Source organism: Harmonia axyridis, chromosome 7, assembly GCF_914767665.1.
Source record: "Harmonia axyridis chromosome 7, icHarAxyr1.1, whole genome shotgun sequence".
Classification (NCBI taxonomy): Eukaryota; Metazoa; Arthropoda; class Insecta; order Coleoptera; family Coccinellidae; genus Harmonia; species Harmonia axyridis.
The window spans coordinates 18,850,016-18,865,104 of NC_059507.1; positions in this window are offsets into that span (position 1 = coordinate 18,850,016).

A 15,089-nucleotide genomic window follows, 5' to 3' on the forward strand; every position below is an offset into this window, starting at 1 on the left:
AATATTCAAGGGTTTCATTTGATAGAGACAACGAGAGGGTGGTGTACCGGTGGAGTTTTTTTCAACGCGTTAGGATTAGTTTTCATTCCTTCCCGACTCTACAAAATCCACGATTCTCAATCTCCAAATATCATAATTTCCCGGCTCCCGGATCCGACTAACTTGTTCAACGGTTCTGACTGACATTAAATTGGTGAGGTAAGGACACAGTAGTTGTAGACAGTACAAATCATCTCAGTAACCGAATTGAAGTATACAGATTGATATAGTTTATGCTTTTTCTGATTTCCCGTTTTTACTGAGATTGTCTGTATTGTAGAATTGAATCAATAAACCTATTAATTTTGTTGCGTTGTTTGTTACTTGGTCACCGCTACCATCCTAGGTGACACCGAATCCTGTCTTCACTAAGCTGCCCTGGTAAGGTTTGTCAATTTCTCCCTAAAATTGGCTGGCGCTCGAGATACTACTGCAAAGTGCTGAAGGGCAATTGGCAGAGGCGCCAGTGACGCAAAAAGGACGTTACACTATAGAACACATTGTCGCTCAGGTATTTTTTCATTTTTTGCTTAAATCGGTTTGGTGTTAGTGATTTCACCTCAGCTGGTAAGTGATTATACATTTTTGTACCTAGAAACAAAAATGTCTGCTTGGTCTTTTCCAGGCGATGTCTTGGTGGAACATAATTATCCCTGCTTCTTGTAGCAAAGCCGTGGGTATCAGAGTGCTTCGGAATCTGCCCCTTATTACCGTGAACATATAACAGACACTCAAGTATAAATGAGTTTGGGATGGTGAGTATTTGGTACCTTTTAAATATTTCCCTGCAACTGACCCTGTTATTTATAACCGCTATCACTCTTAAGGCAATTTTCTGCTTCAGGAACACTTTGGAAGCACCAGTCGAAGATCCCCACAATATTTGCCCGTAAGTAGCCAAACTATGGAAGTGCGCATGGTACGTAAGTATTGCTGCACTTTCTCCCATTATTGATCTTATTCTTCGGATCATGAAGATGGACGTAGATAGCTTTTTACAAAGGGAGTTTATATGTACAGCCCATGTTAAGTTGGTATCGAACGCTAAGCCTAGAATTGTAGCATTATTTTTTCGGGTGGTCTGTTTTGAAGTAATCAGTAGCCTTTGTGTTTTCTCCGCATTTGCAGACGAATTATTTCTGATGAATCAGTCTATTGCTTGTTGTTCTGATTTTCTTGCCTTCTCTTCTAGAGTTGCCAAATGTTTTGACTTATTTATGAATGTTGAGTCATCCACAAAAAACTCAGCCAAGTCAGCATCAACACCACTCACCAGGTCATCCAAGTAAATTATGAACAGTATCGGGCCCAAGATAGAACCTTGCGGCACGTCATGCTTGACCCGAGCTCTAGGTGAAATATTTCCCTTCCAGTCTACCACTTGGAATCTATTGCTTAGGTATGACTCAATAAGTTCAAGTACAGGACCCCTGACACCAACTGACTCCAGCTTACGCAAGAGCCTGCAATGATGAACGCAGTCGAACGCCTTGCTTAGGTCCATGCTGGATATTGTGGCTTCCTCTATATTATCCAGAGCGTCAATAAGAAATTTCACTATTTCTACTAATGCGGTCTTTGTAGATTTTCCTTTTCTGAAGCCATGTTGTATATCACTCAGGAGGTTGTTTGCTTCTATATAATTCACTAGCCTGGATTTTATTGTTGCCTCAAAGATTTTGGACAATGCCGGCAGTAGTGAAATTGGTTATTACAAGTATTCACATCTTCTTTCTTATGTACAGGTATTGTTCTGGCAATCTTGAGTTCATCGGGAAAATATCCTTGCTTTATTATAAAAGCAACTGGTTCTGCTAATATCTCAATTACTTTTTTTAGAATATTAGTTGTTAGGCCATATATATCTTTGGATGTTTTATTTTTCATGCCAGTCACCAACTTAATAATCTCATCTGGTGTGGTTGGAGCTAGGAATATTGATGTTGTTGGTGGTAGCCATTTATTTCCTTCATCCACTTCATCTTCATCTGATCCAAATTTTCTCGTCAGCTGTTCGGCAACTGTGGTGAAAAAAATATTGAGCTCTTATGGAGATAAGATGCTTTCTTTTCCTTGTTTGTTGGTTTTCTTTATTTTCGAGTTGATCACCGACCAGATCGCTCGAGTTTTATTTTCACTGTTTTCAATGAATGCTCTATCTTCGTCCTGGATTAATTTGTTTATTATGGCGTTGAGATTCTTTTTCATTTTTTTGTATAGTTCGAATGCTGATTAGTCCCTTGTAGTTTTTGCGATTGTAAAAAATGCGTCTAGTTCATTTTTCTTCTTTTTTATAATAGGTTCCTGAAATTTTTTTTTCGATTTTGATACTCTTTCATTTTTCATATTTGTTTCAGGGATGCATTCATGAAATGCGCTGAGAAAATATCTATGAAATAATTCATATGATTTTTGTGCCGTGTTGGAATATACTGAGCTCTATAACACGGCTCAGTCTTTGGTGGAACTGGTGAGTTCTGAATTCATTAATTTTGCGAACCTTACGATATGTGTTCTTTTCAGGGAATTTCATGAATTTTATTTCCATTTTTTGGGCCAGGTGATCAGACATATGGAAGTTAACAGTGGATTTATTATATAAGCAAGGATCTATATTTGTGAAGAAATTATCGATTCATGTTGCAGATGTTTGGGTTACGCGTGACGGTTCATTGAACACCATATGCAGGCCATGTGATCGCACGAGTTCGATTAATTCTTGTTTCTCGTTACTTTCTGTAATGAAATTAACATTGAAATCTCCGATGACAACCATATTTTTCTGTACTGTGGACTCGAGCGATCCTAATGCCATGTCTAATTGTTTGCAGAAGAGGTCAAAGTTACCGGTCTGCGATCTTTAGATGCAATAGAAAACGGTATCGGTTTCAACCTCATGAATAGCGGATATTTCAATGTGCTTCTCAATTGAAAACTCTTTTACTTTTATTAATTCCTTATATTTCACTCCATTTCTGGTCAAAATCATCGATCCACCGTGTTTGGAGTATTCTCTAGTGAAAGCGCTGGCAACTTGGAAATTCGTCACCGCGATATTCTTTATTTGTTCTTGACGCATCCAATGTTCAGTCAGGCATACAATTTTATAATTCTCTCTATTGAGATTAAAACTAAGGAATCAATTTTATTTGTGAGGCATTGAATGTTTTGATTCAATATTTGCTCAGTTATCTGGGGATTTTTTCCAATTTTGTTTGTTCCAAGTCTGTCTTGTCCTATTAGGTTTCCGAAAAAACCGGAACTGCTTCACTACAAGTGGCCAGATGTCTGGTTTATATAATTCTTTGAGAAGTTCTATGTTTGCTCCCACTTTGAAGGATTTTCCGGTTGAGTGCTCGTTGTTATCCAGACTCTCTACTTGGAATTGTCCTTCGGGAAATTTCATTTTTAGGTGATTCTCAATATGGGCTGCGTCGACACTTTCTTCGACACGTCCAACATACAACCATGTACGTTTTGGGGCACTGCCAAACGATGTTTGGGATCTGTCAATACCTCGTATTTCTTTTGCTTCAGTTTTACGGTTTGGATTTTCAACTCTATGTTTCATCGGCTTCAATGATCTGACGGTAGAATCTTCATTTTTTTGGGAGTTCTGTTCGGGGTTATAGACTTCTGATAATTTCGTCACACCGGCAACGTCGGAATCTGCAGGTGACGTCGATTGTTTATTCTGTTCTTGTTGCTTTGATGTCAGCAATTTAATTATGTGAGCCTTGTCACTTACTGTCTTCTCTAAGTTCTTGGTGAGCTTATGTAAGTACCCAATTTCTTGTTTTGCAATTTCAGCTCGTTTTCCAGTGTTAGTTTTTCCAAAACATTTTCTTGGTTATGTTTCGGTGTTATGAGAATTTCATTCGATGATCCACAACCGCTGTCCTCTATGAATTTTTGTAATTCGGAAGAGATAACAGTACCACTGGGAACTTTTCTATATAATATTATTTCGATTAAATGTTCTTTTTTAAGCTTCGATAACTCAACTTGGAATTCAATGTTACGCGCCATGTTGCCACATATTATTATTATTATTATTATTATTGTTTCAATAAGAGTAGAGGTACAAATACCTATAAACTCAAACTTAAAAAATTACATTCGGAAACTAAATATAACTCAAAACAAAAATTATGGTTTACAATGAGAAAAAAAATTAGAACGTATTATTCTCGAGGTTGGGTAATCCATCGGTCATATCCATTCTTGAAGGCGTTGGTGGAGGTTGCATCTACAAGATCACTCGGTAGGCTGTTCCATAAGTGGAACACCCTATTTGTGAGGAACTGCTGTCTCTGAGGCGTGCGGAACTGTTCTCTCCTAAGCTTAAGTGAATGGCCCCTAAGGTGATTGTGGTTTCTGGAAAACAAGCGACGGATATCGTCGCCAAAATGATTGCGAAGGGCTTTGAAGGTAAAAATGATATCGCCTCTTGTTCTCCTGTCTTCAAAGTTTGGCAAACTGAAGAGTTGCAATCTTTCCTCATAAGAAGGTCTAATGGGTCCATAAGGAAATCGAGTTACCCAACGTTGAACCGACTCCAGAAGAGCTGCGTCCGCTCGAGATGAATGCCACCACGCTGGCCCTGCATATTCCAGAATAGGTCGCGCTATACGACGAAAGAGGGTTGTTGTACAACTTCGTGTCATCTGCGAAGAGGAGGCAAGGGGATTTTAAAATACGTGGCAGATCGGATGTGTACAGGAGAAAGAGAATGGGCCCAAGAACCGATCCCTGCGGCACGCCTGACCCAACTGTTCTGTTGGATGAAGATAAAGCATCACCCACTTTCACACGAAATGTTCTGTTGGACAAAAAAGCTGAACTCCAGCTCAGGAGATTTCCACGAACGCCGAGATGCTCCAACTTCGAAATGAGACGCCTGTGTGGAACCTGGTCAAAGGCTTCAGAAAAGTCAAGATACAGAACGTCCACCGGAATGCCGCGGTCACACGACTCAGTCCAAGCAGATAGACCTGTTAGAAGATTAGTAAGAGTGGAGCGGCCGGGAATAAAGCCGTGTTGCTCCCGCGGTATGATAGAGTGTTCCATAGCAAATTTGATAAGTTGGTCACAGATTATGCGTTCTAGAACTTTGGCAACTGATGAGACTAGACTTATTGGACGATAGTTCAGTGGTGAGAGCTTATCACCCTTCTTGAAAATTGGCGTAACAGTGGCAGACAGCCAGTCACATGGAAGACAAGAGTCTCGGAATGACTTGGAGAATATGATGGATAAAGGCACCGCCATAGCCTTAGCACAATATTTAAGTAAACGTTAGGTAATACCATCACGTCTAGGAGAGGTATCAACTTTTAGTTCCAAGAGGTATTTCTCAACGGTTACTTCATCAATCGAAACATGTTATATGCATTTAAGACTCTGATGGATAATCATAAAAATAAAAATGATATAACACACTCTACTCATACATATCCCACGAGAATAAAAGGTACTCGTCCCACTACTATAAGAGCTGAAAAGACAATTGGCCAAAGATGCAACCAATACTTGGCTCCAAGAATATTCAGCATTCTACCTGAAGATATAAGGAATATCCAAAATTGTTATCAGTTTAAATACAAGCTAAAAATATGGATAAAAAACACCGAAAGAACACTGCTCTACAATATTATAAACTCTAAATAAATAATAAAATAAATGTGTGGGTGAGTCAATATGGCGTCAAGTGAAGATGAGCAGAGCGATGGCGGAAGCGTTAAAAGCGAAAAAATCAATAATACAGCAGAAAATAATTATAAATGCTGTTACAAGAAAGTGTGTATAATCATGGTGTGCATAAATTGTGAAGGTATATACCATGGTTCTTGTGTCAAGAAAAGAAACATCAAAGTAATCAGTGGAAGATACGTCGAATGTTGTGACAAGATCCCTGAAAAACCGAAAAAAACTAGCAAGGAAGAAATTCTAGAACTCAAAGTCGAATATTTGAGCAAATTGTTAGCAGAGGTACAAGAAAAAAACAATATCCTGAAAGAAAACAACCAAATTTTGAAAGAAAACAATAAATTATTACAACAACAGATAAGTATCAGAGAAGAAAAAAGTACCATAAAAACTGATAAACAATATTCAAATGTCGTCAAAGCAACTTATCAAAGAGAAAATGTCATCACGGATAAAATAGTTCCCAAAATAGTAGTTCAAATGTCGGACAAACCCTACCACAATGACAGAGAAGTTAACCTAAATATTAATCGTCATCAACAACACAATAAAAATGTATTAAGCCCAAAATTATCTACTATACGCAATCTAGGTCCACAACCACCAAACACTGATACTGAAAACACCAATAAAGAAACAAGAAAAGAACAAGAAGCAGAATTTACAGAAGTACGTAGAAAAAAACACTACACAAAGAAAAGGTTAGGAACAGGGGTTGTGTCAGATGATACGATGAAATCAGGTTTCTCTGGCCCTGAAAGGAAAGTATGGCTAAATATATATAGAGTAAATAATCATGTAACCACCGATATGGTGAAAAATCACATCAAAAAACAGCCTGGTTTCGAAAATGAGGATGTCACTGTAACCGAATTACAAACAAAACAGGGACAACTCAAAAGTTTTTGTGTAACAGCACCTTTAATCAAGAAAGACAACATGTATGAACCCTCATTTTGGCCTCCAAACGTAGGAATACGAAGATTTAAATTTGAGATCTACAAAAAATCAAACGGTGGAAGTTTTTTTGTACAATAAACAATAATGAACAAGAAAAAACAAACAAACAAAAAAGTAAATACAAAAAAAACAATATCAGTGTTATACACCAGAACATACAATCTATAGGAAATGCAATCAACAAACTAGAGTACGGCCTCAATGAACATAAAGAATGTAAAATATTGTGTATAACAGAACATTGGAAGTCACATGAACAACTAATGGGCTTACCAATAAAGGATTTCAATATAATAGGAAGCTTCTGCAGACCTGAAAAAAGTCATGGTGGAGTAGCTCTTTATTTTCATAAAGCACTCAAGGGCAAATCTAGAATAAAATTACAGAAACTCTCTGAATGTGGTGAAATCGAGTGCGCAGCTGGAGAATGGATAAGAAAAAATGGCAACATAATAATTTTATCAATATATAGACCACCAAATGGAAACTTACAAACATTTTTTTCAAAAATGGAACAAATTTTGATCAAGATTCTTCAGGAAAAAAAGGAAGTAATTATAGCTGGTGATTTTAATATTGAATTATTAAGAACAAACAAGGATGGATCAGACCTAACAAACCTTATGAAATCTTTCAACATCAGGCCAACGATAAGTCAAGATACAAGAGTCACAAATAGGTCAAGCTCTTGTATTGATAACATCTTCACCAATATCCCACACTATGAAAGTTATGTTTTTGATTTACATGTATCTGATCACAAAGCACAGAAAATCAGTTTCACTCTTGATAATGTAGTACCTAATAACGTCTGTTTTCGTAGATTCTACGGACAAAAGGAAAAAACATCATTTATGGAACAACTATCTGATCAAAATTGGGATCTTGTACGAGAAGTAGGAAAAAAAATGTAAATAAGCAATGGGATATCTTCATGTCTATATTCACCGATGTATTCAATGAAAATTTTCCTAAAAAACCATCTATCAATAGGAAACATGTAAACAATTTCAGAACGCCAGAAATTGATGAAATAAAAAATAAATTAGATATCCTTTTGATCTTAAGCACACAGAGTCAACAACATATGGAACTATATAAGAATACAAAAAAGGAATATGACAACGCATTGAAGCAACAAAGAGTAAAAACTTATGAAGAAAGAATGAGAAAATCGGATAACAAAAGCAAAACTATGTGGCAAATCTGTAAGGAGCTAACTAGAACAACAAGAAACATAGAAAATTGTCAAATACAAGGAACACCAGAAGAGATAGTTGAAAATTTCAATATACACTTCAGTAATGTAGTAACCACCCTCTTAAATAATCTAACTCCAACTCAAGTAGATTATTCACACATTAGAAATATTGATAAATCTTTTTATTTAAAGCTAACCACACCTTCTGAAATAAAAAACCTGAGTAAATCTATAAAAAATAAATTCAGCAGCGGCGATGACGAAATCCCCATCATAATAACTAAACTATCATTACCAGCAGTCAGCGAAATACTATCATACATAATTAATAACTCTTTTAGATATGGCATATTTCCAGAGTCCCTGAAACTTGCATTAATAAAACCAATCTTAAAAGAAGGCAATCCAGAAGAATTAAACAACTATAGACCAATAAGCTTGTTACCAGCATTCAGCAGAATTTTTGAAATGCTCATGTCAGTACGATTGATGGAATTTTTCAAGGAAAATAATCTATTTTCCCACACCCAGCATGGATATCTGCATGGACGTTCTACACAAACAGCAATCTTCCAGTTTGTACAATATGTTTTAGAATTACTGGAAAACAGGAATATGGCTTTAGGTATATTCCTCGACCTTTCTAAAGCCTATGACTCACTAGACAGAGAACATCTTATTAGGAAATTGGAATTATATGGTATTAGAGGAAATACAAACAAATGGCTCAAGTCCTATATTTCCAACAGAAAGCAGAGAGTTTCCATCACACAAAACAATATCCAGATTAAATCAAACCTATTAATGAGAAACATGGGAATTGATCAAGGAAGTGTCATTAGTACCTTACTATTTCTAGTATATCTTAATGATCTAGGTAACATAATCCAAGATAATGAAGGTAGCATGGTCAATTTCGTTGATGACACAAATTTATTAACTGGTGCAGAAGAATTTGAAGAACTAACAAGACGAGCAAACCAAATTTTCTTAAAATCAAAGACATGGTTTGACCAAAACAATTTGATCCTCAATGAGAATAAAACTAAACTTGTTCTTTTTGATACAAACAGATCACAGAAACTAAAATCAGATTCAGTAACCTTATTGAATAATAATTTTCAACTATCGGAATATGTCAAGTTTCTTGGCGTTCACATCGATCAATTTCTGAATTGGCGTCAACACACAGAGATAATATCAAAAAGATTAAGTAAAAATTGTTATGCACTGAGATCAATCACCAAGTATATGAATGAGAACACCTTAAGAGTAGTATATTTTGGGAACTTTGAAGCCACCTACAAATATGGAATCATTTTCTGGGGAACAAATGAGAATCTGGAAAGAATATTTTTACTGCAGAAGAGAGCAATTCGAATAATATACAAATTGGGATTTAGGGAATCATGCAGAGGAAAATTTAGATCAAAAAATATTCTAACAGTGCATGGTCTTCACTTGTTCGAATGTTTAATGTTTTTACATAAAAATAGGAGCAAATTCACAAGCGAAAATATAAATTCATATAATACAAGAACTTCAGACATAATTTTCCCAACACATAGATTAACATTAACTGAAAAAAGTCCAACCTACATGAGTATAAGAGCTTTCAATAAACTACCAAACGAGTTAAAAGGCATTTCACAATATAAAAAATTCCAAATCAAAGTGAAAAATCTACTTATTCAATTAGAACCTTATAGTCTCCAGGAATATTTTGAAAAAGCAATGTAAAACTTAAATTGTGACGTCATTTCACTTAATTTGTATAGTTTATGTTATGTAACTACAAATCATTTGAAATAAAGAAATGTTATTATTATTATTATTATTATTATATATGTATGTATATGTATATATGTATATATATATATATATATATATATATGTATATGTGTGTATATATTACTTACCCGAATCTTGACCAACTACTCGATAACTGAGAATTTACCCGAATTGTGACATAATACACGGATGTGGATATGGATCACCGAATTGCGACACTGAACCTGAATTGGACTATTCACACTGGATTGAGAAAAGACCGAAAATGGAATGATACTCTGCATCTACTTACCTACACATTAAGGCTAATGTAAAATTTTGTAATATTTGTGATTTTACTCACAGAAAACCATTTTACTTGGTTTTCTCCATTTTTTGAATATTCATTAGTCCCTCATATGTATGTTTATGTATATGTAAACTTTGACGATGAATATATATTATTATTATATGTGACATCTCAGGAATAGACCGTTCTGTTTGACAAGTCGGGATAGGTCCAGGTGGCTCTGAGGTGAAAGCTGAAGAGAAGACATCAGCGAGTACATCCGCCGACTCAACAGGACTCCCACACATGTTACCATCAAGCCTTCTAACAATCGGTGCCCCAACCTTAGAATTGAGGAAGGATCTTACATATTTAAACATCCGTTTAGGGTTCCTGGACGAGACCAAATTGTTCTCAAATGCTGCCTTGGATGACTTGATCTCCTTACTGACGAAGTTGGAAAGGTTACGATGATTTATGTAGTCCGAATCAGCTCTGGTTCTCAAGAATCTCTGCCAGAGAGATTTCTTTCTTCTCACTAGTGCCAAAATACGATCATCAATCCAGGGTCTCACAGGATTGAATTTAACTTGTTTTGTATACGTATTGGATGCAATAGCAGTCTCAACAATTGAGAGAAAGGTAGACCATACAGCATTCATCTGATCGTCTGCAAGGATTAAGCTCCAGTTCTTCGATGATAGTTCCGCAGCAATGCCGTCATAGTTCACTTTCCTTATGGTTTTGAATTGACTATTTTGGGAAGTGGGAGCCTGTAACTGGATTTCAGTGGCCAAAGTTAAATGGTCAGATTTTCCGAATGGTGCTAAATATTCAATCTCTGGGTCTGATGTGAAAAATAAATCTAATGTGGATGGATTTTGTCCGAGAAGATATCTGGTGGGGTTCTCCACCAACTGCTGAAGTGCAGAGTTAGAAACTATTTCTGCATAAGGAAAGGACGGGGAATTCACTGAAGGCAACTGAACTATGGGCCAGGAAATATCAGGGCAGTTGAAGTCTCCTGTAATCAACATGTTATTGTAATCTAAAGATGACTGCCGCATGAACTGAGCACAGCTCCAATCAGCAGAGCTGGGGCGAGGTCGGTAAATACAACCTACTAGCAAGGAAAAGCAAGGTTTAGTTATTTTAAGGAAAAGGTTGTCTATACCCGTCCAATTATGATGAATTACATCAACTCCAAAGGAAGCGGATATGTGTGAACTCACATAGATGCAAACACCCCGATAACCCAGACAGTCCAAGTTATCGTCGCGAAAGAGCCTATAGCCAGGGATGTCAAATATTGAATTTGGTATGGAAGGTTGCAGCCAAGTTTCAGAAATAAATATCAAGACTGGCTTATGTAGTTGGACATATAAGAGTAGTTCTGGAAATTTTGAAGAAAGTGATTGTATATTAGTATATAAAATGGGCCAGCTATTGAGAGATGTTAGTTTTTTGAATCTTCATTCTTCTTTCCAGGTGGTTGTGATACAACAGTTGGAATTCCCTTGATATATTTGATAGTAATATCAGTATCCCCCAAATCCTGTCTTCTCTTGAGCTCCTCGCGGGCAGCATTCAGCGTAGAAATCTGTGCTCTAGTTTTATCATCCTGTATTCTTATGTTGTGGTATTTCTGGTTGCCTTGTAGGGAAGTTTTGTTTCTCAGTATAGTTGAAGCTATTTCAGGGTTGGAAAAAGTAAGCTTGGTCCAGCGAGGTTTTGTTTTGTCTTTTGACTGAATTCTCATGGTATTTGTTAAATATCGACTTGAGTTGGCAGAAATAAGGTCAACAATTTCACCAACGACAGGCAGATTAATATTATCCTCTCTTTCGGGGAGATTGGTGATGATAAGATTGAAAGACTTCTTCACCCTATCCAAGATCTCAGGCAAATCGTCAGCCGGAACATCTCCTCGGACATGAGATAGTGTTGACTCCACATTTTCTATCTTTTCAGCAATTGATGTTTTGTTGTTTGAGAGGGACGTGTGAGCGTCCTGAAAACACGATATGTTCGACTTACATGCCTGAATAGAGGATTCGTGAGCCGCCAAAGTACTAGAATGTTCGTTCAATGTCGCCGTACAGATATCCAGCTTAGTGAAAAGATCATCTACTCGTTTTCCGACTCTCTCCAGACCAGCGTTCATAGCTCGCATCTGCTCCATGAGAGCATTGAAATAAACGATCGTAATAGGATCGTTTGAAGTGGAAACTAAGGGAGAAGATGGGGATGTTGATCGTGCATCAGTAGAAGTGGATCCGCTACGAAGCAAACGACCGGAGGTGGTGCAAGAGGGACACACCCATTTGGCATTGGTCTCGCTCAAATACTCCTGATCTTTCTTCGCGACGTTGACACAAACGGGGTGAAAATTTCCCCTGCACTTATAACAGCTGATGGGAGAAGAACCGGCTGGAATTGGTTTAGTACATTTGGAGCAACTATTCGGCATTGTGTGTTGAATATAGGTTCAAAGGAAAACAAAAACAACAAACTTCACTTCCTTGGGCTCGTAAGGAAGACTCACACAGATCGGGAAGGCCACGGATGGGTAAAATAATTATGGTAGGAGGAGCCTTACATTCATAGAACCAAGTGAAAAGAAAAAAGAAAATTAATATTTATTTGAACAATCACCGGGAGTCTGAGCTACGGTGTTGCTGACGCCGCCACTGGAGGTGACTAGCGAGCGCAAAGCCAGTTTCGGGATGTTGCTTCTGGACAGCGGTATGGGTCAAGGTCACGCAGTCGAAGTAATGTAAACAAAACAAACTGCTCGATCTAAATCAGCCGAAAATCGAACTAATTTTCAAAACTAGAGTTCGGGTGTAACTAATTGATGAAATATAAACAGACTATTCACTCTGTACAATATTTTCAGTCTGAAAATGTTGGTTTTTTAGGCAATAATAATACAATATATTCGGAGCACCACAAGAACGTCTATATTTCACGAATATTATCATATATATAATATAATGGGCGATGAGAGACTTGCCAAGATTGCACGGAATGGCTAGCCAGCTACTAGAAGACCACCGGGACGCCCTCCAAAAAAATGGAAAGATAGCTGGTCATCAGCATCTCAAGAGGTCACGTGAGAGGTGAAACAAGCCTTTGGTTTTCGAAAAGATGAAGAGGATGAAGGTTTTTTATAGCACTCTAATATTAATTCATCCTTCCTTTCTCTTATAACTTTTGTATCTAAGAATGGTACCCTTTTGATTATCGGTCTTAGTGGTAAATTTTATTGGTGTATTTTCGGTTTTCCATCAATTTTGGGCATGTTCCGACATAAATCATCAATCTTCTTATTCACGGAGAGCTAGAGAAGAGTTAGTCGAGTCTATCTTGTAGTGAAGCGGATCTCCGCTTCATATGTTCCAACGGTTGTTCACGCTGAAGGCATGTCGGATCAAAAAAACTGAACATTTCTATTCATTATCGAACCATCATGTACACCAATGCAAGATCTATCAAGAATAAGTTGAATAAATTATGTGCCACTATTTTTTCGCTTAATCCCAAAATCATTTGTAACTCCGAAACCTGGTTACACGATGGCATTACCGATGATTGCTGTGGTAACCAGAGCTTCAAATGATATCGCAGTGATAATAACATCAATTGAGCTTATGGAGGGGTGTGTATATATTTAGCAGATGAGATAGTTAATTTTTTTGAAGTGGAATATATAGTTCGAGATTAACCCGGAATCGTTAACCTATTTCTCCGGTTGAATTCCCGACATTTCTCTGCATTGATCAGTTGCATATTATATCGACCTCGAGCTTCTCCTGATCTCTCTGTCTCTTTTTCTCTTACGGGATACTCAACGTCTTCTAATAACCGGCGATTTCAATTATCCCGACATCACGTGGATCAATAGTTCTAATCCACCAGGCACTTCACCATATACTTCATTTCTCTCCTCTGATAACTCGTCGAACACAATATCGTCCAAGGCAAAACCCATCCACACTGGATTCGCTTATGACCAACATCGTGAAATCATCTGTGATACTGAATATCATGAACCAATGGGACGTTCTGACCAGTGTTCTTGGCAGGTAAAATGTAGTTTAGCCCCATCTTGATGGTGATGTCCAGCTGAGGTACCGTTTGTTCTGTTTTGATTGGAATGAAACTTGGAGAAGTTTACTCTAAGTCGGAATCATTTAGAAATCTGCTGTCCGGAGAAATAAAATCCTGTTCGAATAAAGGGTCGCCAGAAAAAACCCATCCAAACCTTGGATTGATGACCACATCTTGGACACTATTCATATAAAGAAAAACCTTTGGCAGCGTTATCTGCGGTACAGAACTCGAGAGAATTAGTAATCGGCGGTACTCTAATCGACTATCTACAATCCTCAGAAAGTTCAGAGTATCTATTGGCACCTCGACAAATCGGAAGAGATTCTTCAAACATGTGCGCTTCACGTTAAATTCAAAGGTTTCAATTCCTCTGCTGCGAAGATCATATGACGTTAACTGTCGTGATGAGGATGAAACAGCCACCATGTTTGCTGAGGCTTCCATCCATGAACCACCTGGAGTTATACTCAAGGTCGGAGTGCCGTGGTCCACAGCCTCTCTTGATTCTGTGGAGGTAACTAAGGAGGAAGTGAGAAAATTGTTGACACCGCTTGATGTCTCCAGTGCCCCTGGATCTGACAATCTACTTGCCTTGGTACTCAAATCTTGCGCCAACCAGATATCGAGACTCCTCATTGGAATTATCTGCTCTTCACTCAGTTTAGCCCGAGTACCAAAAGCATGGCGAACGGAGAAAATAATCCCCATTTTAAAAACAGGAGAAAGACTATCAGCATCGAATTATCGCCTCATCAGGTTGACTCCTATTATAGCAAAACAAGAGTCGCTGAAAAAGTATTCTGCCCGTTTCAGTCCTTGAATTCATGGACAACTTCGAATTTGCCGGTGAATGTAGTCTATTTATACTCCTCAAGATCATTCGATCGCGTTCCCCTAAGAAAACTCCTTTTTGGTATCAGAAGGAAATACTCAAATGGATCGAGTCATTTTTGAATGATCCAGAGTTCGCGGTCATAGTCGGGGCAACTGGTTTGCTCTGAATGT